This window comes from Hemitrygon akajei, chromosome 15 (genome assembly GCF_048418815.1).
Source record: "Hemitrygon akajei chromosome 15, sHemAka1.3, whole genome shotgun sequence".
Lineage (NCBI taxonomy): Eukaryota > Metazoa > Chordata > Chondrichthyes > Myliobatiformes > Dasyatidae > Hemitrygon > Hemitrygon akajei.
The window spans coordinates 90996976-91023996 of record NC_133138.1 but is presented as its reverse complement, the minus strand read 5'-3'; positions in this window follow the sequence as shown (position 1 = coordinate 91023996).

Sequence of the window (27021 nt, the reverse complement as noted above, 5' to 3'; positions counted from 1 at the left end):
AAGCATTCAGGCTCTCACGACCAGACAATGTAACAGTTTCTTCCCCCAAGCTATCAGACTCCTCAATACTCGAAGCCTGCACTGACACCTTGCCCTATTGTCCTGTTTATTATTTATTGTAATGCCTGCACTGTTTTTGTGCACTTTATGCAGTCCAGTGTAGGTCTGTAGTCTAGTGTAGCTTTCTCTGTTTTTTTTATTTACGTAGTTCAGTCTAGTTTTTGTACTGTGTCATGTAAACCATGGTCCTGAAAAATGTTGTGTCATTTTTACTATGCACTGTACCAGCAGTTATGGTCGAAATGACAGTAAAAGTTGACTTGACTTTTGGTAGATTGGCTTTCATAGATCAAAGATGGGATGTTATATTGAAGTTGTATAAGATGTTGGTGAGGCCTAATTTGGAGTATTGTTGCTGTTTTGGACAAATTTACAAGGATGTTGTTGGGACAGGAGGTCCTGAGTTACAAGGAAAGATCGACTCTGTATTCCTTAGAACGTAGAAGTTTGAGGGGAGAGTTTATGGAGGTGTACAAAATTATGAGGGGTATAGGTAAATACAAGTAGTCTTTTACCACTGAGGTTGGGTGGGACTATAACTAGAGGTCATGGGTGAAGGGAAAGTTGAAATGTTTAAGGGGAACATGAGGGGAAGCGTCTTCAGTAAGAGGGTTGTGAAAGTGTGGAATGAACTGCCAGTGCAACTGGTGCATGCCAACTCGATTTCAATGTTTAAGAGAAGTTTGGACAGGTATATAGATGGGAGGGGTGTGGAGGGTTATGGTCCTGATGCAGGTTGATGGGAGTAGACAGTTTAAAGGGCCTATTTCTGTGCTGTACTTTTCTATGACTCTCAGTCCCCATCTACCCTTACCTCACCAAGAAAACCTGAAAGCGAGTACCACCAGACTCAACGACAGCTTCTACCCCACTGTTATAAGACATGGTTCCCTATTATGATGATCTTGCACCTTATTGTTTAATTGCAACATACTGTACCTGTTGAAGTTTATTCTGCATTCTAATATTGTTTTACCTTGTACAACCATAATGAGTTGATCTGTATTCATCCTATCTGATTAAGATACCGGTAATTATTTTTCAGATAGATCTCTCTATCTTATCCACTGATTTGCTATCTGTGTATTTGCAAGTTTGGCCATGTATTACCAAATATAAAACTTGTGTCCATTGTCAGCAGAACTTCTGCCTGACACTTCCTAGGAAACAGAGCCATGTCTGCACTTTCTTCCACATTAGGATGGCACCTGATTATGTCACATGGGACTGAGGTTGAGCTCAGAGCGACTGGTACAACACCTGAAAGCAGCATCCATCATCAGGGATGACCCCCATCACCCAGAACATGCCTTCTTCTCACTGCTGCCATCAGGAATAAGATTCAGGAGCCTCAGGACTCTCACTACCAGGTTCAGGAACAGTTACTACCCCTCAACCATCAGGCTCTTGAACCAAAGGGGATAACTTCACTCACCCCATCATTGAAATGTTCCCAAAACCAATGGGCTCACTTTCAAGGGCTCTCCATCTCATGTTTTTTAATTGAATTGACTCTATTTCTTACATCCTTCATGAGGAGTAAAAATCTTTGTTACACCTCCATCTAAATGTACAATGTGCAATCATAATAATTTATAATAAATAGAACAGTCAATGTGACATAGAAATACACTCAAATCAGTGTGAGCTAATCAATCTGATGGCCTGGTAGAAGAAGCTGTCCCGGAGCCTGTTGGTCCTGGTTTTTATGCTGCAGTACCGTTTCCCAGATGGTAGCAGCTGGAATAGATTATGGTTAGGATGGCTTAGATCCCCTAGTGATAATGATCCATTTTACACACCTGTCTTTGTAAATGTCCTGAATCATGGGAAGTTCACAACTACAGATGCGCTGGGCTGTCTGCACCATTCTCTGTAGAGTCCTGCGGTTGAGGGAAGTACAGTTTCCATACAGTGATGCAGCCAGTCAGGATGCTCTCAATTGTGCCCCTGTAGGAAGTTCTTAGGATTTGGGGGCCCATACCAGACTTCAACCGTCTGAGGAGAAAGAGACGCTGTTGTGCCTTTTTCACCACACAGCTGGTGTGTCCAGATCATGTGAGGTCCTCAGTGATGTGGATGCTGAGGAACTTAAAGCTGTTTACCCTCTCAACCCCAGATCCATCAATGTCAATAGGGGTTAGCCCATCTCCATTCCTCTAGTCCACAATCAGCTTTTTAGTTTTTGCAAGATTGAAGGAAAGGTCGTTTCCTTGACACCACTGTGTCAGAGAGATGACTTCTTCCCTGTAGGGCCTACGGTATAGGCCACCTTGTTACTGTTTTGAGATTAGGCCAATCAATGTAGTGTCATCAGCAAATTTAAATTAGCAGATTAGAGCTGTGGGTGACACAGTCATGGGTAAACAGAGAATAAAGGTGGGGACTTAATACACAGCCTTGAGGGGCTCCTGTATTGATTGCTTATTTATTATTATTATTTATTCTTTTATATTTGAGGTTTGTTGACTTTTGCACTCCAGTTGGGTGGCATTTCATTGATTCTGTTATTGTTATTATTCTATAGATTTAATGAATATGGTGACGTATCTATCTATCTTCTATATACAGTACTATTAAAACTCTGTCTGTCACCTCCAATTAGCGCAAACGGTGCATTATAGCGGCACTATTTTTGGCTAAATCGACTTAAAATGCGCTAACTTACAGAATGCAGGCAAAATTCAAGGTTATATATTCATGTAAAATTGCTGATTCGCCGAAATCAACTGGCTGCCTTTCACCCGAGAGCCGATCCGCCATCATGGAAATCGGGACGCGACACCACGACGCATGCGCACGGTCAGCCTCAGCAGCGACACCAACCGGAGCAAAAGGGCAGGACTGGGCAGCTCTATTTCGAGTGGTCACATATCACCATCAGCATGTGCAGCATTGTGGGACAGATCCGCCCATCAATAAGAGATCATTAAATCTTATTGTAATGATGTACTTCTCTTTCAATATTTTTATTAGTTTCTGCATAAAGGAATACAGAGTACAAGAAGATATATAAGGAAAAAAGTACCAAATACATTGTATTAAAAATACAGTTACAATCACAAAACCCTGTATTCATAAAAATTACATTAAATCATAATATTGAAATACAAAAAAATTGCTATACAGAAAAAAAATCTAAACCCATTACCAAAGCTGTTAGGAAAAACAGGAAAAAAGGGGAAAACCCTTATCATATAATAAAATATATTATTAGCCACCATCTGTACTTTTACAACAAATCAAAGGTTTTGAAAATAACTCAAAAATGGTCCCATAATGTATAAAAGTCTCGACTAGATTAAAAAACTGAACACCAGATCTTCTCTAAATTTAAGAATGACATAACATCCTGTAACCCGTACTTCATGACACCCATCAAACCCTTTGCTGCAGTCAAAGGACAGCGGTGACTATATCACGTCCATTTAGGAGAGGGCCAACTACATCATCAATAATAATCAGCTTCCTCTGGTATTACTGCTTCGTACCTTCTGTCCAGCATTAGGGTAAAAAAAAAATGGTCAGCCTAATTATGCCACGTGGAAAGAGAAGGGGAACATTATGGTCAAGAGATGATGCCGAACATCATTGGGAAGCGGCAAGGAGAGGGATAGAACAAGAATCGGATGAGGCCAGGGATGCACGACTCCAGGATCAAAGAGTCAGGACAAAATAGATGAGAGAAGAAGAGACAGAGGAGGAGAGGCATGCACGTCTCCAGAATGACAACAACAGGCACAGAAGGAGGAGAGAGGAAGAGACAAAGGAGCTGAGAAATGCAAGTCTCCAGGATCAGAGACAAACAACAAACAGCTGAAGAGACAGCGCATCTGCACGTCTCCAGAATGACAACAAGAGGCACAAGGTGGCAGATCAACCAGAAATGTTGCCATCAGAAGTGTCCTTCATTAAACGAGGAGGAGCTATATTTGCCTCGCTATGCGTCTTTCTTCTTTAATAAACTGCTTTTTCTTCTTCAGTTTCCAAAGTGAAGCAATACCAATAGCATTCAGGAAAATTTTATGTTCATTCTGGTCACATTAGACTGCACTACCTTTCTCTCAAAGGGTGCCCCAACGGGTCACTCCATTATCTAGTATGATAATAAATTTACCTTGAATTTTGAATATGCCCCAGATCTCATTGGCCTGTGGGATTTAAAAAACTTCCAAGTTGCAGAAATCATGGGATGAGATTTGCTTTGGAGAATCTCAGTAAGGTATCTCCCTCCCACCACATCCAAAATATGTTCAAATTTTCCAGAACCATAATTTAGGGAAACAAAGTTGCCACTTTTACTTTGGAGAGGGTCTTAGGGATATCTGTATTATACAGGTACTCCATCGTTCACAGATGACAGGCAGAGAGCATTGTAGATTATTAGGTGTTGGCATGAAATGAGGGGAAAGGTGGATGAACTGAACAGAGGGGGATGTGGATGAAATGAATTGAAGGGAAGGTGGACAAAATTAATTGAGGGGAAAGGTGGATGAAATGAAATGAGGGTAAAGGTGGATGAAATGAACTGAGGGGGAAGGTGGACGAAATGAATTGAGGGGAAAGGTGGAGGAAATGAATTGAGGGGAAATGTGGATGAAATGGATTGAGGGGAAGGTGCAGGATATTAATTGAGGGGAAAGGAGGATAAAGAGAACTGAGGGGAAGGTGGAGGAAATGAATTGAGGGGAAAGGTGAGGTAATAAAAAGAGGGGAAAGGTGGAGGAAACGAACTGAGGGGAAAGGTGGAGGAAATAAAAAGAGGGGAAAGGTGGAGGAAATGAAATGAGGGAATAGGTGGAGGAAATGAATTGAGGGGAAAGGCGGATGAAGTGAAATGAGGGGAATGTGGATGAAATGAATTGAGGGGAAAGATCGATGAAATGAAATGAGGGGAAAGGAGGATGAATTGAACTGAGGGGAAAGGTGGACAAAGAGAACTGAGGGCAAAAGTGGAGGAAATGAATTGAGGGGAAATGTGGAAGAAAGGAATTGTGTGGAAGGTAGATGAAATGGATTGAGGGGAAGGTGCAGGAAATTAATTGCGGGGAAAGGTCGAGGAAATAAAAAGAGGTGAAGGTGGAGGAAATGAATTGAGGGGAAAGGTGGAGGAAATAAAAAGAGGGGAAAGGTGGAGGAAATGAATTGAGGGGAAAGATCGATGAAATGAAATGAGGGGAAAGGTGGATGAATTGAACTGAGGGGGAAGGTGGATGAAATGAATTGAGGGGAAAGGTGGATGAAATGAATTGAGGGGAAAGGTGGACAAAGAGAACTGAGGGCAAAAGTGGAGGAAATGAATTGAGGGGAAATGTGGAAGAAAGGAATTGTGTGGAAGGTAGATGAAATGGATTGAGGGGAAGGTGCAGGAAATTAATTGAGGGGAAAGGTCGAGGAAATAAAAACAGGGGAAGGTGGAGGAAATGAATTGAGGGGAAAGGTGGAGGAAATAAAAAGAGGGGAAAGGTGGAGGAAATGAATTGAGGGGAAAGGTGGAGGAAATAAAAAGAGGGGAAAGGTGGAGGAAATGAATTGAGGGGAAAGGTGGAAGAAATGAATTGAGGGGAAAGGTGGGTGCAGTGAATTGAGGGGAAGGTGGACAAAATGAATTGAGGGGAAAGGTCGATGAAATGAATTGAGGTGAAAGGTGAACAAAAATAATTGAGGGGAAAGGTGGAGGAAATGAATTGAGGGGAAAGGTGGAGTAAATAAAAAGAGGGGAAAGGTGGAGGAAATGAATTGAGGGGAAAAGTGGAAGAAATGAATTCAGGGGAAGGTGGAGGAAATTAATTGAGCGGAAAGGAGGATGAAGTGAATTGAGGGGAAGGTGGAGGAAATGAATTGTGGGAAAAGGTGGATGAAATGAATTGAGGGGAAATGTGGGTGAAGTGAATTGAGGGGAAGATGGATGAAATGAATATAAGGGAAAGGTGGACAAAATGAATTGAGGGGAAAGGTCGATGAAATGAAATGAGGGTAAAGGTGGATGAAATGAATTGAGGGGAAGGTGGATGAAATGAATTGAGGGGGAAGGTGGACGAAATGAATTGACGGGAAATGTGGATGAGATGAATTGAGGGGAAAGGTGGACAAAATGAATTGAGGGAAAAGGTGGAGGTAATGAATTGAGGGGAAAAGTGGATGAAGTGAATTGAGGGGAAATGTGGAGGAAAGGAATTGGGTGGAAGGTGGATGAAATGGATTGAGGGGAAGGTACAGGAAGTTAATTGAGGGGAAAGGTGGAGGAAATAAAAAGGGGAAAGGTGGAGGAAATGAATTGAGGGGAAAGGTGGAGGAAATAAAAACAGGGGAAGGTGGAGGAAATTAATTGAGGGGAAAGGAGGATGAAGTGAATTGAGGGGAATGTGGAGGAAATGAATTGAAGGGAAAGGTGAGGTAATAAAAAGAGGGGAAAGGTGGAAGAAATGAATTGAGGGGAAGGTGGAGGAAATTAATTGAGGGGAAAGGAGGATGAAGTGAATTGAGGGGAAGGTGGATGAAATGAATTGAGAGGAAAGGTGGACAAAATGAATTGAGGGGAAAGATCGATGAAATGAAATGAGGAGAAAGCTGGATGAAATGAACTGAGAGGGAAGCTGGACGAAATGAATTGAGGGGAAAGGTGGATGAAATGAATTGAGGTGAAAGGTGGACAAATAGAATTGAGGGGAAAGGTGGAGGAAATGAATTGAGGTGAAAGGTGGACAAATAGAATTGAGGGGAAAGGTGGAGGAAATGAATTTAGGGGAAAGGTGGAGGAAATAAAAAGAGGGGAAAGGTGGAGGAAATGAATTGAGGGGAAAAGTGGAAGAAATGAATTCAGGGGAAGGTGGAGGAAATGAATTGTGGGGAAAGGTGGATGAAATGAATTGAGGGGAAATGTGGGTGAAGTGAATTGAGGGGAAGGTGGATGAAATGAATTGAAGGGAAAGGTGGACAAAATGAATTGAGGGGAAAGGTCGATGAAATGAAATGAGGGGAAAGGTGGCTGAAATGAATTGAGGGGAAGGTGGATGAAATGAATTGAGGGGAAAGGTGGATGAGATGAATTGAGGGGAAAGGTGGACAAAATGAATTGAGGGAAAAGGTGGAGGTAATGAATTGAGGGGAAAAGTGGATGAAGTGGATTGAGGGGAAATGTGGAGGAAAGGAATTTGGTGGAAGGTGGATGAAATGGATTGAGGGGAAGGTGCAGGAAGTTAATTGAGGGGAAAGGAGGAGGAAATAAAAAGGGGAAAGCTGGAGGAAATGAATTGAGGTGAAAGGTGGAGGAAATGAAATGAGGGGAAAGGTGGAGGAAATGAATTCAGGGGAAAGGTGTACAAAATGAATTGAGGGGAAAGGTCGATGAAATGAAATGAGGGTAAAGGTGGATGAAATGAATTGAGGGGAAAGGTGGACAAAATGAATTGAGGGGAAAGATCGATGAAATGAAATGAGTAGAAAGGTGGATGAAATGAACTGAGGGGGAAGGTGGACGAAATGAATTGAGGGGAAAGGTGGATGAAATGAATTGAGGTGAAAGGTGGACAAATAGAATTGAGGGGAAAGGTGGAGGAAATGAATTGAGAGAAAAGGTGGAGGAAATGAATTGAGGGGAAAGGTGGAGGAAATAAAAAGAGGGGAAAGGTGGAGGAAATGAATTGAGGGGAAAAGTGGAAGAAATGAATTCAGGGGAAGGTGGAGGAAATGAATTGTGGGGAAAGGTGGATGAAATGAATTGAGGGGAAATGTGGGTGCAGTGAATTGAGGGGAAGGTGGACAAAATGAATTGAGGGGAAAGGTCGATGAAATGAATTGAGGTGAAAGGTGAACAAAAATAATTGAGGGGAAAGGTGGAGGAAATGAATTGAGGGGAAAGGTGGAGTAAATAAAAAGAGGGGAAAGGTGGAGGAAATGAATTGAGGGGAAAAGTGGAAGAAATGAATTCAGGGGAAGGTGGAGGAAATTAATTGAGCGGAAAGGAGGATGAAGTGAATTGAGGGGAAGGTGGAGGAAATGAATTGTGGGAAAAGGTGGATGAAATGAATTGAGGGGAAATGTGGGTGAAGTGAATTGAGGGGAAGATGGATGAAATGAATATAAGGGAAAGGTGGACAAAATGAATTGAGGGGAAAGGTCGATGAAATGAAATGAGGGTAAAGGTGGATGAAATGAATTGAGGGGAAGGTGGATGAAATGAATTGAGGGGGAAGGTGGACGAAATGAATTGACGGGAAATGTGGATGAGATGAATTGAGGGGAAAGGTGGACAAAATGAATTGAGGGAAAAGGTGGAGGTAATGAATTGAGGGGAAAAGTGGATGAAGTGAATTGAGGGGAAATGTGGAGGAAAGGAATTGGGTGGAAGGTGGATGAAATGGATTGAGGGGAAGGTACAGGAAGTTAATTGAGGGGAAAGGTGGAGGAAATAAAAAGGGGAAAGGTGGAGGAAATGAATTGAGGGGAAAGGTGGAGGAAATAAAAACAGGGGAAGGTGGAGGAAATTAATTGAGGGGAAAGGAGGATGAAGTGAATTGAGGGGAATGTGGAGGAAATGAATTGAAGGGAAAGGTGAGGTAATAAAAAGAGGGGAAAGGTGGAAGAAATGAATTGAGGGGAAGGTGGAGGAAATTAATTGAGGGGAAAGGAGGATGAAGTGAATTGAGGGGAAGGTGGATGAAATGAATTGAGAGGAAAGGTGGACAAAATGAATTGAGGGGAAAGATCGATGAAATGAAATGAGGAGAAAGCTGGATGAAATGAACTGAGAGGGAAGCTGGACGAAATGAATTGAGGGGAAAGGTGGATGAAATGAATTGAGGTGAAAGGTGGACAAATAGAATTGAGGGGAAAGGTGGAGGAAATGAATTGAGGTGAAAGGTGGACAAATAGAATTGAGGGGAAAGGTGGAGGAAATGAATTTAGGGGAAAGGTGGAGGAAATAAAAAGAGGGGAAAGGTGGAGGAAATGAATTGAGGGGAAAAGTGGAAGAAATGAATTCAGGGGAAGGTGGAGGAAATGAATTGTGGGGAAAGGTGGATGAAATGAATTGAGGGGAAATGTGGGTGAAGTGAATTGAGGGGAAGGTGGATGAAATGAATTGAAGGGAAAGGTGGACAAAATGAATTGAGGGGAAAGGTCGATGAAATGAAATGAGGGGAAAGGTGGCTGAAATGAATTGAGGGGAAGGTGGATGAAATGAATTGAGGGGAAAGGTGGATGAGATGAATTGAGGGGAAAGGTGGACAAAATGAATTGAGGGAAAAGGTGGAGGTAATGAATTGAGGGGAAAAGTGGATGAAGTGGATTGAGGGGAAATGTGGAGGAAAGGAATTTGGTGGAAGGTGGATGAAATGGATTGAGGGGAAGGTGCAGGAAGTTAATTGAGGGGAAAGGAGGAGGAAATAAAAAGGGGAAAGCTGGAGGAAATGAATTGAGGTGAAAGGTGGAGGAAATGAAATGAGGGGAAAGGTGGAGGAAATGAATTCAGGGGAAAGGTGTACAAAATGAATTGAGGGGAAAGGTCGATGAAATGAAATGAGGGTAAAGGTGGATGAAATGAATTGAGGGGAAAGGTGGACAAAATGAATTGAGGGGAAAGATCGATGAAATGAAATGAGTAGAAAGGTGGATGAAATGAACTGAGGGGGAAGGTGGACGAAATGAATTGAGGGGAAAGGTGGATGAAATGAATTGAGGTGAAAGGTGGACAAATAGAATTGAGGGGAAAGGTGGAGGAAATGAATTGAGAGAAAAGGTGGAGGAAATGAATTGAGGGGAAAGGTGGAGGAAATAAAAAGAGGGGAAAGGTGGAGGAAATGAATTGAGGGGAAAAGTGGAAGAAATGAATTCAGGGGAAGGTGGAGGAAATGAATTGTGGGGAAAGGTGGATGAAATGAATTGAGGGGAAATGTGGGTGAAGTGAATTGAGGGGAAGGTGGATGAAATGAATTGAAGGGAAAGGTGGACAAAATGAATTGAGGGGAAAGGTCGATGAAATGAAATGAGTAGAAAGGTGGATGAAATGAACTGAGGGGGAAGGTGGAGGAAATGAATTGAGGGTAAAGGTGGATGAAACGAATTGAGGTGAAAGGTGGACAAATAGAATTGAGGGGAAAGGTGGAGGAAATGAATAGAGGGGAAAGGTGGAGGAAATGAATTGAGGGGAAAGGTGGAGGAAATAAAAAGAGGGGAAAGGTGGAGGAAAGGAATTGAGGGGAAATGTGGAAGAAATGAATTCAGGGGAAGGTGGAGGAAATGAATTGTGGGGAAAGGTGGATGAAATGAATTGAGGGGAAATGTGGGTGAAGTGAATTGAGGGGAAGGTGGATGAAATTAATTGAAGGGAAAGGTGGACAAAATGAATTGAGGGGAAAGCTCAATGAAATGAAATGAGGGGAAAGGTGGATGAAATGAATTGAGGGGAAGGTGCGTGAAATGAATTGAGGGGAAAGGTGGATGAAATGAACTGAGGGGGAAGGTGTATGAAATGAATTGAGGGGAAAGGTGGATGAGATGAATTGAGGAGAAAGGTGGACAAAATGAATTGAGGGAAAAGGTGGAGGTAATGAATTGAGGGGAAAACTGGATGAAGTGAATTGAGGGGAAATGTGGAGGAAAGGAATTGGGTGGAAGGTGGATGAAATGGATTGAGGGGAAGGTGCAGGAAGTTAATTCAGGGGAAAGGTGGACGAAATGAATTGAGGGGAAAGGTGGATGAAATGAATTGAGTTGAAAGGTGGACAAATAGAATTGAGGGGAAAGGTGGAGGAAATGAATTGAGGGGAAAGGTGGAGGAAATGAATTGAGGGGAAAGGTGGAGGAAATGAATTGAGGGGAAAAGTGGAAGTAATGAATTCAGGGGAAGGTGGAGGAAATGAATTGAGGGGAAAGGTGGAAGAAATGAATTGAGGGGAAAGGTGGGTGCAGTGAATTGAGGGGAAGGTGGACAAAATGAATTGAGGGGAAAGGTCGATGAAATGAAATGAGGGGAAAGGTGGATGAAATGAACTGAGGTGAAAGGTGGACAAATAGAATTGAGGGGAAACGTGGAGGAAATGAATTGAGGGGAAAGGTGGAGTAAATAAAAAGAGGGGAAAGGTGGAGGAAATGAATTGAGGGGAAAAGTGCAAGAAATGAATTCAGGGGAAGGTGGAGGAAATTAATTGAGGGGAAAGGCGGATGAAGTGAATTGAGGGGAAGGTGGAGGAAATGAATTGTGGGAAAAGGTGGATGAAATGAATTGAGGGGAAATGTGGGTGAAGTGAATTGAGGGGAAGATGGATGAAATGAATATAAGGGAAAGGTGGACAAAATGAATTGAGGGGAAAGGTCGATGACATGAAATGAGGGGAAGGTGGATGAAATGAATTGTGGGGAAAGGTGGATGAAATGAATTGAGGGGAAATGTGGGTGAAGTGAATTGAGGGGAAGGTGGATGAAATGAATTGAGGGGAAAGGTCGATGAAATGAACTGAGGGGGAAGGTGGACGAAATGAATTGAGGGGAAAGGTGGATGAGATGAATTGAGGGGAAAGGTGGACAAAATGAATTGAGGGGAAAGGTCGATGACATGAAATGAGGGGAAGGTGGATGAAATGAATTGTGGGGAAAGGTGGATGAAATGAATTGAGGGGAAATGTGGGTGAAGTGAATTGAAGGGAAGGTGGATGAAATGAATTGAGGGGAAAGGTCGATGAAATGAACTGAGGGGGAAGGTGGACGAAATGAATTGAGGGGAAAGGTGGATGAGATGAATTGAGGGGAAAGGTGGACAAAATGAATTGAGGGAAAAGGTGGAGGTAATGAATTGAGGGGAAAAGTGGATGAAGTGGATTGAGAGGAAATGTGGAGGAAAGGAATTTGGTGGAAGGTGGTTGAAATGGATTGAGGGGAAGGTGCAGGAAGTTAATTGAGGGGAAAGCTGGAGGAAATGAATTGAGGTGAAAGGTGGAGGAAATGAAATGAGGGGAAAGGTGGAGGAAATGAATTGAGGGGAAAGGTGTACAAAATGAATTGAGGGGAAAGGTCGATGAAATGAAATGAGTAGAAAGGTGGATGAAATGAACTGAGGGGGAAGGTGGACGAAATGAATTGAGGGGAAAGGTGGAGGAAATGAATTGAGGGTAAAGGTGGAGGAAATGAATTGAGGGGAAAGGTGGAGGAAATAAAAAGAGGGGAAAGGTGGAGGAAATGAATTGAGGGGAAAAGTGGAAGAAATGAATTCAGGGGAAGGTGGAGGAAATGAATTGTGGGGAAAGGTCGATGAAATGAAATGAGGGTAAAGGTGGATGAAATGAATTGAGGGGAAAGGTGGACAAAATGAATTGAGGGGAAAGATCGATGAAATGAAATGAGTAGATAGGTGGATGAAATGAACTGAGGGGGTAGGTGGACGAAATGAATTGAGGGGAAAGGTGGATGAAATGAATTGAGGTGAAAGATGGACAAATAGAATTGAGGGGAAAGGTGGAGGAAATGAATTGAGGGGAAAGGTGGAGGAAATGAATTGAGGGGAAAGGTGGAGGAAATAAAAAGAGGGGAAAGGTGGAGGAAATGAATTGAGGGGAAAAGTGGAAGAAATGAATTCAGGGGAAGGTGGAGGAAATGAATTGTGGGGAAAGGTGGATGAAATGAATTGAGGGGAAATGTGGGTGAAGTGAATTGAGGGGAAGGTGGATGAAATGAATTGAAGGGAAAGGTGGACAAAATGAATTGAGGGGAAAGGTCGATGAAATGAAATGAGGGTAAAGGTGGATGAAATGAATTGAGGGGAAAGGTGGACAAAATGAATTGAGGGGAAAGATCGATGAAATGAAATGAGTAGAAAGGTGGATGAAATGAACTGAGGGGGAAGGTGGACGAAATGAATTGAGGGGAAAGGTGGATGAAATGAATTGAGGTGAAAGGTGGACAAATAGAATTGAGGGGAAAGGTGGAGGAAATGAATTGAGGGGAAAGGTGGAGGAAATGAATTGAGGGGAAAGGTGGAGGAAATAAAAAGAGGGGAAAGGTGGAGGAAATGAATTGAGGGGAAAAGTGGAAGAAATGAATTCAGGGGAAGGTGGAGGAAATGAATTGTGGGGAAAGGTGGATGAAATGAATTGAGGGGAAATGTGGGTGAAGTGAATTGAGGGGAAGGTTAATGAAATGAATTGAAGGGAAAGGTGGACAAAATGAATTGAGGGGAAAGGTCGATGAAATGAAATGAGGGGAAAGGTGGATGAAATGAATTGAGGGGAAGGTGCGTGAAATGAATTGAGGGGAAAGGTGGATGAAATGAACTGAGGGGGAAGGTGGACGAAATGAATTGAGGGGAAAGGTGGATGAAATGAATTGAGGTGAAAGGTGGACAAATAGAATTGAGGGGAAAGGTGGAGGAAATGAAATGTGGGGAAAGGTGGATGAAATGAACTGAGGTGAAAGGTGGACAAATAGAATTGAGGGGAAAGGTGGAGGAAATGAATTGAGGGGAAAGGTGGAGGAAATGAATTGAGGGGAAAGGTGGAGGAAATGAATTGAGGGGAAAAGTGCAAGAAATGAATTCGGGGAAGGTGGAGGAAATTAATTGAGGGGAAAGGAGGATGAAGTGAATTGAGGGGAAGGTGGAGGAAATGAATTGTGGGAAAAGGTGGATGAAATGAATTGAGGGGAAATGTGGGTGAAGTGAATTGAGGGGAAGATGGATGAAATGAATATAAGGGAAAGGTGGACAAAATGAATTGAGGGGAAAGGTCGATGACATGAAATGAGGGGAAGGTGGATGAAATGAATTGTGGGGAAATGTGGGTGAAGTGAATTGAGGGGAAGGTGGATGAAATGAATTGAGGGGAAGGTCGATGAAATGAACTGAGGGGGAAGGTGGACGAAATGAATTGAGGGGAAAGGTGGATGAGATGAATTGAGGGGAAAGGTGGACAAAATGAATTGAGGGAAAAGGTGGAGGTAATGAATTGAGGGGAAAAGTGGATGAAGTGGATTGAGAGGAAATGTGGAGGAAAGGAATTTGGTGGAAGGTGGTTGAAATGGATTGAGGGGAAGGTGCAGGAAGTTAATTGAGGGGAAAGCTGGAGGAAATGAATTGAGGTGAAAGGTGGAGGAAATGAAATGAGGGGAAAGGTGGAGGAAATGAATTGAGGGGAAAGGTGTACAAAATGAGTTGAGGGGAAAGGTCGATGAAATGAAATGAGTAGAAAGGTGGATGAAATGAACTGAGGGGGAAGGTGGACGAAATGAATTGAGGGGAAAGGTGGAGGAAATGAATTGAGGGTAAAGGTGGAGGAAATGAATTGAGGGGAAAGGTGGAGGAAATAAAAAGAGGGGAAAGGTGGAGGAAATGAATTGAGGGGAAAAGTGGAAGAAATGAATTCAGGGGAAGGTGGAGGAAATGAATTGTGGGGAAAGGTGGACGAAATGAATTGAGGGGAAAGGTGGATGAAATGAATTGAGGTGAAAGGTGGACAAATAGAATTGAGGGGAAAGGTGGAGGAAATGAATTGAGGGGAAAGGTGGAGGAAATGAATTGAGGGGAAAGGTGGAGGAAATAAAAAGAGGGGAAAGGTGGAGGAAATGAATTGAGGGGAAAAGTGGAAGAAATGAATTCAGGGGAAGGTGGAGGAAATGAATTGTGGGGAAAGGTCGATGAAATGAAATGAGGGTAAAGGTGGATGAAATGAATTGAGGGGAAAGGTGGATGAAATGAATTGAGGTGAAAGGTGGACAAATAGAATTGAGGGGAAAGGTGGAGGAAATGAATTGAGGGTAAAGGTGGAGGAAATGAATTGAGGGGAAAAGTGCAAGAAATGAATTCGGGGAAGGTGGAGGAAATTAATTGAGGGGAAAGGAGGATGAAGTGAATTGAGGGGAAGGTGGAGGAAATGAATTGTGGGAAAAGGTGGATGAAATGAATTGAGGGGAAATGTGGGTGAAGTGAATTGAGGGGAAGATGGATGAAATGAATATAAGGGAAAGGTGGACAAAATGAATTGAGGGGAAAGGTCGATGACATGAAATGAGGGGAAGGTGGATGAAATGAATTGTGGGGAAATGTGGGTGAAGTGAATTGAGGGGAAGGTGGATGAAATGAATTGAGGGGAAGGTCGATGAAATGAACTGAGGGGGAAGGTGGACGAAATGAATTGAGGGGAAAGGTGGATGAGATGAATTGAGGGGAAAGGTGGACAAAATGAATTGAGGGAAAAGGTGGAGGTAATGAATTGAGGGGAAAAGTGGATGAAGTGGATTGAGAGGAAATGTGGAGGAAAGGAATTTGGTGGAAGGTGGTTGAAATGGATTGAGGGGAAGGTGCAGGAAGTTAATTGAGGGGAAAGCTGGAGGAAATGAATTGAGGTGAAAGGTGGAGGAAATGAAATGAGGGGAAAGGTGGAGGAAATGAATTGAGGGGAAAGGTGTACAAAATGATTTGAGGGGAAAGGTCGATGAAATGAAATGAGTAGAAAGGTGGATGAAATGAACTGAGGGGGAAGGTGGACGAAATGAATTGAGGGGAAAGGTGGAGGAAATGAATTGAGGGTAAAGGTGGAGGAAATGAATTGAGGGGAAAGGTGGAGGAAATAAAAAGAGGGGAAAGGTGGAGGAAATGAATTGAGGGGAAAAGTGGAAGAAATGAATTCAGGGGAAGGTGGAGGAAATGAATTGTGGGGAAAGGTGGACGAAATGAATTGAGGGGAAAGGTGGATGAAATGAATTGAGGTGAAAGGTGGACAAATAGAATTGAGGGGAAAGGTGGAGGAAATGAATTGAGGGGAAAGGTGGAGGAAATGAATTGAGGGGAAAGGTGGAGGAAATAAAAAGAGGGGAAAGGTGGAGGAAATGAATTGAGGGGAAAAGTGGAAGAAATGAATTCAGGGGAAGGTGGAGGAAATGAATTGTGGGGAAAGGTGGATGAAATGAATTGAGGGGAAATGTGGGTGAAGTGAATTGAGGGGAAGGTGGATGAAATGAATTGAAGGGAAAGGTGGACAAAATGAATTGAGGGGAAAGGTCGATGAAATGAAATGAGGGTAAAGGTGGATGAAATGAATTGAGGGGAAAGGTGGACAAAATGAATTGAGGGGAAAGATCGATGAAATGAAATGAGTAGAAAGGTGGATGAAATGAACTGAGGGGGAAGGTGGATGAAATGAATTGAGGGGAAAGGTGGATGAAATGAATTGAGGTGAAAGGTGGACAAATAGAATTGAGGGGAAAGGTGGAGGAAATGAATTGAGGGGAAAGGTGGAGGAAATGAATTGAGGGGAAAGGAGGAGGAAATAAAAAGAGGGGAAAGGTGGAGGAAATGAATTGAGGGGAAAAGTGGAAGAAATGAATTCAAGGGAAGGTGGAGGAAATGAATTGTGGGGAAAGGTGGATGAAATGAATTGAGGGGAAATGTGGGTGAAGTGAATTGAGGGGAAGCTTAATGAAATGAATTGAAGGGAAAGGTGGACAAAATGAATTGAGGGGAAAGGTCGATGAAATGAAATGAGGGGAAAGGTGGATGAAATGAATTGAGGGGAAGGTGCGTGAAATGAATTGAGGGGAAAGGTGGATGAAATGAACTGAGGGGGAAGGTGGACGAAATGAATTGAGGGGAAAGGTGGATGAAATGAATTGAGGTGAAAGGTGGACAAATAGAATTGAGGGGAAAGGTGGATGAAATGAATTGAGGGGAAAGGTGGAGGAAATAAAAAGAGGGGAAAGGTGGAGGAAATGAATTGAGGGGAAAAGTGGAAGAAATGAATTCAGGGGAAGGTGGAGGAAATGAATTGAGGGGAAGGTGGATGAAATGAATTGAAGGGAAAGGTGGACAAAATGAATTGAGGGGAAAGGTCGATGAAATGAAATGAGGGGAAAGGTGGATGAAAGAAATTGAGGGGAAGGTGCGTGAAATGAATTGAGGGGAAAGGTGGATGAAATGAACTGAGGGGGAAGGTGGACGAAATGAATTGAGGGGAAAGGTGGATGAGATGAATTGAGGAGAAAAGTGGACAAAATGAATTGAGGGAAAAGGTGGAGGTAATGAATTGAGGGGAAAACTGGAAGAAGTGAATTGAGGGGAAATGTGGAGGAAAGGAATTGGGTGGAAGGTGGATGAAATGGATTGAGGGGAAGGTGCAGGAAGTTTATTGAGGGGAAAGGTGGAGGAAATAAAAAGGGGAAAGGTGGACAAAATGAATTGAGGTGAAAGGTGGAGGAAATGAAATGAGGGGAAAGGTGGAGGAAATAAATTGAGGGGAAAGGTGGACAAAATGAACTGAGGGCAAAGGTGGAGGAAATGAATTGAGGGGAAATGTGGAAGAAAGGAATTGGGTGGAAGGTAGATGAAATGGATTGAGGGGAAGGTGCAGGAAATTAATTGAGGGGAAGGTCGAGGAAATTAAAAGGGGAAAGGTGGAGGAAATGAATTGAGGGGAAGGTGGAGGAAATGAATTGAGGGGAAAGGTGGAGGAAATGAATTGAGGGTAAAGGTGGAGGAAATGAATTGAGGGGAAAGGTGGAGGAAATAAAAAGAGGGGAAAGGTGGAGGAAATGAATTGAGGGGAAAAGTGGAAGAAATGAATTCAGGGGAAGGTGGAGGAAATGAATTGTGGGGAAAGGTCGATGAAATGAAATGAGGGTAAAGGTGGATGAAATGAATTGAGGGGAAAGGTGGACAAAATGAATTGAGGGGAAAGATCGATGAAATGAAATGAGTAGATAGGTGGATGAAATGAACTGAGGGGGTAGGTGGACGAAATGAATTGAGGGGAAAGGTGGATGAAATGAATTGAGGTGAAAGATGGACAAATAGAATTGAGGGGAAAGGTGGAGGAAATGAATTGAGGGGAAAGGTGGAGGAAATGAAAAGAGGGGAAAGGTGGAGGAAATGAATTGAGGGGAAAGGTGGAGGAAATAAAAAGAGGGGAAAGGTGGAGGAAAGGAATTGAGGGGAAATGTGGAAGAAATGAATTCAGGGGAAGGTGGAGGAAATGAATTGTGGGGAAAGGTGGATGAAATGAATTGAGGGGAAATGTGGGTGAAGTGAATTGAGGGGAAGGTGGATGAAATTAATTGAAGGGAAAGGTGGACAAAATGAATTGAGGGGAAAGCTCAATGAAATGAAATGAGGGGAAAGGTGGATGAAATGAATTGAGGGGAAGGTGCGTGAAATGAATTGAGGGGAAAGGTGGATGAAATGAACTGAGGGGGAAGGTGTATGAAATGAATTGAGGGGAAAGGTGGATGAGATGAATTGAGGAGAAAGGTGGACAAAATGAATTGAGGGAAAAGGTGGAGGTAATGAATTGAGGGGAAAACTGGATGAAGTGAATTGAGGGGAAATGTGGAGGAAAGGAATTGGGTGGAAGGTGGATGAAATGGATTGAGGGGAAGGTGCAGGAAGTTAATTCAGGGGAAAGGTGGACGAAATGAATTGAGGGGAAAGGTGGATGAAATGAATTGAGTTGAAAGGTGGACAAATAGAATTGAGGGGAAAGGTGGAGGAAATGAATTGAGGGGAAAGGTGGAGGAAATGAATTGAGGGGAAAGGTGGAGGAAATGAATTGAGGGGAAAAGTGGAAGTAATGAATTCAGGGGAAGGTGGAGGAAATGAATTGAGGGGAAAGGTGGAAGAAATGAATTGAGGGGAAAGGTGGGTGCAGTGAATTGAGGGGAAGGTGGACAAAATGAATTGAGGGGAAAGGTCGATGAAATGAAATGAGGGGAAAGGTGGATGAAATGAACTGAGGTGAAAGGTGGACAAATAGAATTGAGGGGAAACGTGGAGGAAATGAATTGAGGGGAAAGGTGGAGTAAATAAAAAGAGGGGAAAGGTGGAGGAAATGAATTGAGGGGAAAAGTGCAAGAAATGAATTCAGGGGAAGGTGGAGGAAATTAATTGAGGGGAAAGGCGGATGAAGTGAATTGAGGGGAAGGTGGAGGAAATGAATTGTGGGAAAAGGTGGATGAAATGAATTGAGGGGAAATGTGGGTGAAGTGAATTGAGGGGAAGATGGATGAAATGAATATAAGGGAAAGGTGGACAAAATGAATTGAGGGGAAAGGTCGATGACATGAAATGAGGGGAAGGTGGATGAAATGAATTGTGGGGAAAGGTGGATGAAATGAATTGAGGGGAAATGTGGGTGAAGTGAATTGAGGGGAAGGTGGATGAAATGAATTGAGGGGAAAGGTCGATGAAATGAACTGAGGGGGAAGGTGGACGAAATGAATTGAGGGGAAAGGTGGATGAGATGAATTGAGGGGAAAGGTGGACAAAATGAATTGAGGGGAAAGGTCGATGACATGAAATGAGGGGAAGGTGGATGAAATGAATTGTGGGGAAAGGTGGATGAAATGAATTGAGGGGAAATGTGGGTGAAGTGAATTGAAGGGAAGGTGGATGAAATGAATTGAGGGGAAAGGTCGATGAAATGAACTGAGGGGGAAGGTGGACGAAATGAATTGAGGGGAAAGGTGGATGAGATGAATTGAGGGGAAAGGTGGACAAAATGAATTGAGGGAAAAGGTGGAGGTAATGAATTGAGGGGAAAAGTGGATGAAGTGGATTGAGAGGAAATGTGGAGGAAAGGAATTTGGTGGAAGGTGGTTGAAATGGATTGAGGGGAAGGTGCAGGAAGTTAATTGAGGGGAAAGCTGGAGGAAATGAATTGAGGTGAAAGGTGGAGGAAATGAAATGAGGGGAAAGGTGGAGGAAATGAATTGAGGGGAAAGGTGTACAAAATGAATTGAGGGGAAAGGTCGATGAAATGAAATGAGTAGAAAGGTGGATGAAATGAACTGAGGGGGAAGGTGGACGAAATGAATTGAGGGGAAAGGTGGAGGAAATGAATTGAGGGTAAAGGTGGAGGAAATGAATTGAGGGGAAAGGTGGAGGAAATAAAAAGAGGGGAAAGGTGGAGGAAATGAATTGAGGGGAAAAGTGGAAGAAATGAATTCAGGGGAAGGTGGAGGAAATGAATTGTGGGGAAAGGTCGATGAAATGAAATGAGGGTAAAGGTGGATGAAATGAATTGAGGGGAAAGGTGGACAAAATGAATTGAGGGGAAAGATCGATGAAATGAAATGAGTAGATAGGTGGATGAAATGAACTGAGGGGGTAGGTGGACGAAATGAATTGAGGGGAAAGGTGGATGAAATGAATTGAGGTGAAAGATGGACAAATAGAATTGAGGGGAAAGGTGGAGGAAATGAATTGAGGGGAAAGGTGGAGGAAATGAATTGAGGGGAAAGGTGGAGGAAATAAAAAGAGGGGAAAGGTGGAGGAAATGAATTGAGGGGAAAAGTGGAAGAAATGAATTCAGGGGAAGGTGGAGGAAATGAATTGTGGGGAAAGGTGGATGAAATGAATTGAGGGGAAATGTGGGTGAAGTGAATTGAGGGGAAGGTGGATGAAATGAATTGAAGGGAAAGGTGGACAAAATGAATTGAGGGGAAAGGTCGATGAAATGAAATGAGGGTAAAGGTGGATGAAATGAATTGAGGGGAAAGGTGGACAAAATGAATTGAGGGGAAAGATCGATGAAATGAAATGAGTAGAAAGGTGGATGAAATGAACTGAGGGGGAAGGTGGACGAAATGAATTGAGGGGAAAGGTGGATGAAATGAATTGAGGTGAAAGGTGGACAAATAGAATTGAGGGGAAAGGTGGAGGAAATGAATTGAGGGGAAAGGTGGAGGAAATGAATTGAGGGGAAAGGTGGAGGAAATAAAAAGAGGGGAAAGGTGGAGGAAATGAATTGAGGGGAAAAGTGGAAGAAATGAATTCAGGGGAAGGTGGAGGAAATGAATTGTGGGGAAAGGTGGATGAAATGAATTGAGGGGAAATGTGGGTGAAGTGAATTGAGGGGAAGGTTAATGAAATGAATTGAAGGGAAAGGTGGACAAAATGAATTGAGGGGAAAGGTCGATGAAATGAAATGAGGGGAAAGGTGGATGAAATGAATTGAGGGGAAGGTGCGTGAAATGAATTGAGGGGAAAGGTGGATGAAATGAACTGAGGGGGAAGGTGGACGAAATGAATTGAGGGGAAAGGTGGATGAAATGAATTGAGGTGAAAGGTGGACAAATAGAATTGAGGGGAAAGGTGGAGGAAATGAAATGTGGGGAAAGGTGGATGAAATGAACTGAGGTGAAAGGTGGACAAATAGAATTGAGGGGAAAGGTGGAGGAAATGAATTGAGGGGAAAGGTGGAGGAAATGAATTGAGGGGAAAGGTGGAGGAAATGAATTGAGGGGAAAAGTGCAAGAAATGAATTCGGGGAAGGTGGAGGAAATTAATTGAGGGGAAAGGAGGATGAAGTGAATTGAGGGGAAGGTGGAGGAAATGAATTGTGGGAAAAGGTGGATGAAATGAATTGAGGGGAAATGTGGGTGAAGTGAATTGAGGGGAAGATGGATGAAATGAATATAAGGGAAAGGTGGACAAAATGAATTGAGGGGAAAGGTCGATGACATGAAATGAGGGGAAGGTGGATGAAATGAATTGTGGGGAAATGTGGGTGAAGTGAATTGAGGGGAAGGTGGATGAAATGAATTGAGGGGAAGGTCGATGAAATGAACTGAGGGGGAAGGTGGACGAAATGAATTGAGGGGAAAGGTGGATGAGATGAATTGAGGGGAAAGGTGGACAAAATGAATTGAGGGAAAAGGTGGAGGTAATGAATTGAGGGGAAAAGTGGATGAAGTGGATTGAGAGGAAATGTGGAGGAAAGGAATTTGGTGGAAGGTGGTTGAAATGGATTGAGGGGAAGGTGCAGGAAGTTAATTGAGGGGAAAGCTGGAGGAAATGAATTGAGGTGAAAGGTGGAGGAAATGAAATGAGGGGAAAGGTGGAGGAAATGAATTGAGGGGAAAGGTGTACAAAATGAGTTGAGGGGAAAGGTCGATGAAATGAAATGAGTAGAAAGGTGGATGAAATGAACTGAGGGGGAAGGTGGACGAAATGAATTGAGGGGAAAGGTGGAGGAAATGAATTGAGGGTAAAGGTGGAGGAAATGAATTGAGGGGAAAGGTGGAGGAAATAAAAAGAGGGGAAAGGTGGAGGAAATGAATTGAGGGGAAAAGTGGAAGAAATGAATTCAGGGGAAGGTGGAGGAAATGAATTGTGGGGAAAGGTCGATGAAATGAATTGAGGGGAAAGGTGGATGAAATGAATTGAGGTGAAAGGTGGACAAATAGAATTGAGGGGAAAGGTGGAGGAAATGAATTGAGGGGAAAGGTGGAGGAAATGAATTGAGGGGAAAGGTGGAGGAAATAAAAAGAGGGGAAAGGTGGAGGAAATGAATTGAGGGGAAAAGTGGAAGAAATGAATTCAGGGGAAGGTGGAGGAAATGAATTGTGGGGAAAGGTCGATGAAATGAAATGAGGGTAAAGGTGGATGAAATGAATTGAGGGGAAAGGTGGATGAAATGAATTGAGGTGAAAGGTGGACAAATAGAATTGAGGGGAAAGGTGGAGGAAATGAATTGAGGGTAAAGGTGGAGGAAATGAATTGAGGGGAAAAGTGCAAGAAATGAATTCGGGGAAGGTGGAGGAAATTAATTGAGGGGAAAGGAGGATGAAGTGAATTGAGGGGAAGGTGGAGGAAATGAATTGTGGGAAAAGGTGGATGAAATGAATTGAGGGGAAATGTGGGTGAAGTGAATTGAGGGGAAGATGGATGAAATGAATATAAGGGAAAGGTGGACAAAATGAATTGAGGGGAAAGGTCGATGACATGAAATGAGGGGAAGGTGGATGAAATGAATTGTGGGGAAATGTGGGTGAAGTGAATTGAGGGGAAGGTGGATGAAATGAATTGAGGGGAAGGTCGATGAAATGAACTGAGGGGGAAGGTGGACGAAATGAATTGAGGGGAAAGGTGGATGAGATGAATTGAGGGGAAAGGTGGACAAAATGAATTGAGGGAAAAGGTGGAGGTAATGAATTGAGGGGAAAAGTGGATGAAGTGGATTGAGAGGAAATGTGGAGGAAAGGAATTTGGTGGAAGGTGGTTGAAATGGATTGAGGGGAAGGTGCAGGAAGTTAATTGAGGGGAAAGCTGGAGGAAATGAATTGAGGTGAAAGGTGGAGGAAATGAAATGAGGGGAAAGGTGGAGGAAATGAATTGAGGGGAAAGGTGTACAAAATGATTTGAGGGGAAAGGTCGATGAAATGAAATGAGTAGAAAGGTGGATGAAATGAACTGAGGGGGAAGGTGGACGAAATGAATTGAGGGGAAAGGTGGAGGAAATGAATTGAGGGTAAAGGTGGAGGAAATGAATTGAGGGGAAAGGTGGAGGAAATAAAAAGAGGGGAAAGGTGGAGGAAATGAATTGAGGGGAAAAGTGGAAGAAATGAATTCAGGGGAAGGTGGAGGAAATGAATTGTGGGGAAAGGTGGACGAAATGAATTGAGGGGAAAGGTGGATGAAATGAATTGAGGTGAAAGGTGGACAAATAGAATTGAGGGGAAAGGTGGAGGAAATGAATTGAGGGGAAAGGTGGAGGAAATGAATTGAGGGGAAAGGTGGAGGAAATAAAAAGAGGGGAAAGGTGGAGGAAATGAATTGAGGGGAAAAGTGGAAGAAATGAATTCAGGGGAAGGTGGAGGAAATGAATTGTGGGGAAAGGTGGATGAAATGAATTGAGGGGAAATGTGGGTGAAGTGAATTGAGGGGAAGGTGGATGAAATGAATTGAAGGGAAAGGTGGACAAAATGAATTGAGGGGAAAGGTCGATGAAATGAAATGAGGGTAAAGGTGGATGAAATGAATTGAGGGGAAAGGTGGACAAAATGAATTGAGGGGAAAGATCGATGAAATGAAATGAGTAGAAAGGTGGATGAAATGAACTGAGGGGGAAGGTGGATGAAATGAATTGAGGTGAAAGGTGGACAAATAGAATTGAGGGGAAAGGTGGAGGAAATGAATTGAGGGGAAAGGTGGAGGAAATGAATTGAGGGGAAAGGAGGAGGAAATAAAAAGAGGGGAAAGGTGGAGGAAATGAATTGAGGGGAAAAGTGGAAGAAATGAATTCAAGGGAAGGTGGAGGAAATGAATTGTGGGGAAAGGTGGATGAAATGAATTGAGGGGAAATGTGGGTGAAGTGAATTGAGGGGAAGCTTAATGAAATGAATTGAAGGGAAAGGTGGACAAAATGAATTGAGGGGAAAGGTCGATGAAATGAAATGAGGGGAAAGGTGGATGAAATGAATTGAGGGGAAGGTGCGTGAAATGAATTGAGGGGAAAGGTGGATGAAATGAACTGAGGGGGAAGGTGGACGAAATGAATTGAGGGGAAAGGTGGATGAAATGAATTGAGGTGAAAGGTGGACAAATAGAATTGAGGGGAAAGGTGGATGAAATGAATTGAGGGGAAAGGTGGAGGAAATAAAAAGAGGGGAAAGGTGGAGGAAATGAATTGAGGGGAAAAGTGGAAGAAATGAATTCAGGGGAAGGTGGAGGAAATGAATTGAGGGGAAGGTGGATGAAATGAATTGAAGGGAAAGGTGGACAAAATGAATTGAGGGGAAAGGTCGATGAAATGAAATGAGGGGAAAGGTGGATGAAAGGAATTGAGGGGAAGGTGCGTGAAATGAATTGAGGGGAAAGGTGGATGAAATGAACTGAGGGGGAAGGTGGACGAAATGAATTGAGGGGAAAGGTGGATGAGATGAATTGAGGAGAAAAGTGGACAAAATGAATTGAGGGAAAAGGTGGAGGTAATGAATTGAGGGGAAAACTGGAAGAAGTGAATTGAGGGGAAATGTGGAGGAAAGGAATTGGGTGGAAGGTGGATGAAATGGATTGAGGGGAAGGTGCAGGAAGTTTATTGAGGGGAAAGGTGGAGGAAATAAAAAGGGGAAAGGTGGACAAAATGAATTGAGGTGAAAGGTGGAGGAAATGAAATGAGGGGAAAGGTGGAGGAAATAAATTGAGGGGAAAGGTGGACAAAATGAACTGAGGGCAAAGGTGGAGGAAATGAATTGAGGGGAAATGTGGAAGAAAGGAATTGGGTGGAAGGTAGATGAAATGGATTGAGGGGAAGGTGCAGGAAATTAATTGAGGGGAAGGTCGAGGAAATTAAAAGGGGAAAGGTGGAGGAAATGAATTGAGGGGAAGGTGGAGGAAATGAATTGAGGGGAAAGGTGGAGGAAATGAATTGAGGGTAAAGGTGGAGGAAATGAATTGAGGGGAAAGGTGGAGGAAATAAAAAGAGGGGAAAGGTGGAGGAAATGAATTGAGGGGAAAAGTGGAAGAAATGAATTCAGGGGAAGGTGGAGGAAATGAATTGTGGGGAAAGGTCGATGAAATGAAATGAGGGTAAAGGTGGATGAAATGAATTGAGGGGAAAGGTGGACAAAATGAATTGAGGGGAAAGATCGATGAAATGAAATGAGTAGATAGGTGGATGAAATGAACTGAGGGGGTAGGTGGACGAAATGAATTGAGGGGAAAGGTGGATGAAATGAATTGAGGTGAAAGATGGACAAATAGAATTGAGGGGAAAGGTGGAGGAAATGAATTGAGGGGAAAGGTGGAGGAAATGAATTGAGGGGAAAGGTGGAGGAAATAAAAAGAGGGGAAAGGTGGAGGAAATGAATTGAGGGGAAAAGTGGAAGAAATGAATTCAGGGGAAGGTGGAGGAAATGAATTGTGGGGAAAGGTGGATGAAATGAATTGAGGGGAAATGTGGGTGAAGTGAATTGAGGGGAAGGTGGATGAAATGAATTGAAGGGAAAGGTGGACAAAATGAATTGAGGGGAAAGGTCGATGAAATGAAATGAGGGTAAAGGTGGATGAAATGAATTGAGGGGAAAGGTGGACAAAATGAATTGAGGGGAAAGATCGATGAAATGAAATGAGTAGAAAGGTGGATGAAATGAACTGAGGGGGAAGGTGGACGAAATGAATTGAGGGGAAAGGTGGATGAAATGAATTGAGGTGAAAGGTGGACAAATAGAATTGAGGGGAAAGGTGGAGGAAATGAATTGAGGGGAAAGGTGGAGGAAATGAATTGAGGGGAAAGGTGGAGGAAATAAAAAGAGGGGAAAGGTGGAGGAAATGAATTGAGGGGAAAAGTGGAAGAAATGAATTCAGGGGAAGGTGGAGGAAATGAATTGTGGGGAAAGGTGGATGAAATGAATTGAGGGGAAATGTGGGTGAAGTGAATTGAGGGGAAGGTGGATGAAATGAATTGAGGGGAAAGGTCGATGAAATGAAATGAGGGGAAAGGTGGATGAAATGAATTGAGGGGAAGGTGCGTGAAATGAATTGAGGGGAAAGGTGGATGAAATGAACTGAGGGGGAAGGTGGACGAAATGAATTGAGGGGAAAGGTGGATGAAATGAATTGAGGTGAAAGGTGGACAAATAGAATTGAGGGGAAAGGTGGAGGAAATGAAATGTGGGGAAAGGTGGATGAAATGAACTGAGGTGAAAGGTGGACAAATAGAATTGAGGGGAAAGGTGGAGGAAATGAATTGGGTGGAAAGGTGGAGGAAATGAATTGAGGGGAAAGGTGGAGGAAATGAATTGAGGGGAAAAGTGCAAGAAATGAATTCGGGGAAGGTGGAGGAAATTAATTGAGGGGAAAGGAGGATGAAGTGAATTGAGGGGAAGGTGGAGGAAATGAATTGTGGGAAAAGGTGGATGAAATGAATTGAGGGGAAATGTGGGTGAAGTGAATTGAGGGGAAGATGGATGAAATGAATATAAGGGAAAGGTGGACAAAATGAATTGAGGGGAAAGGTCGATGACATGAAATGAGGGGAAGGTGGATGAAATGAATTGTGGGGAAATGTGGGTGAAGTGAATTGAGGGGAAGGTGGATGAAATGAATTGAGGGGAAGGTCGATGAAATGAACTGAGGGGGAAGGTGGACGAAATGAATTGAGGGGAAAGGTGGATGAGATGAATTGAGGGGAAAGGTGGACAAAATGAATTGAGGGAAAAGGTGGAGGTAATGAATTGAGGGGAAAAGTGGATGAAGTGGATTGA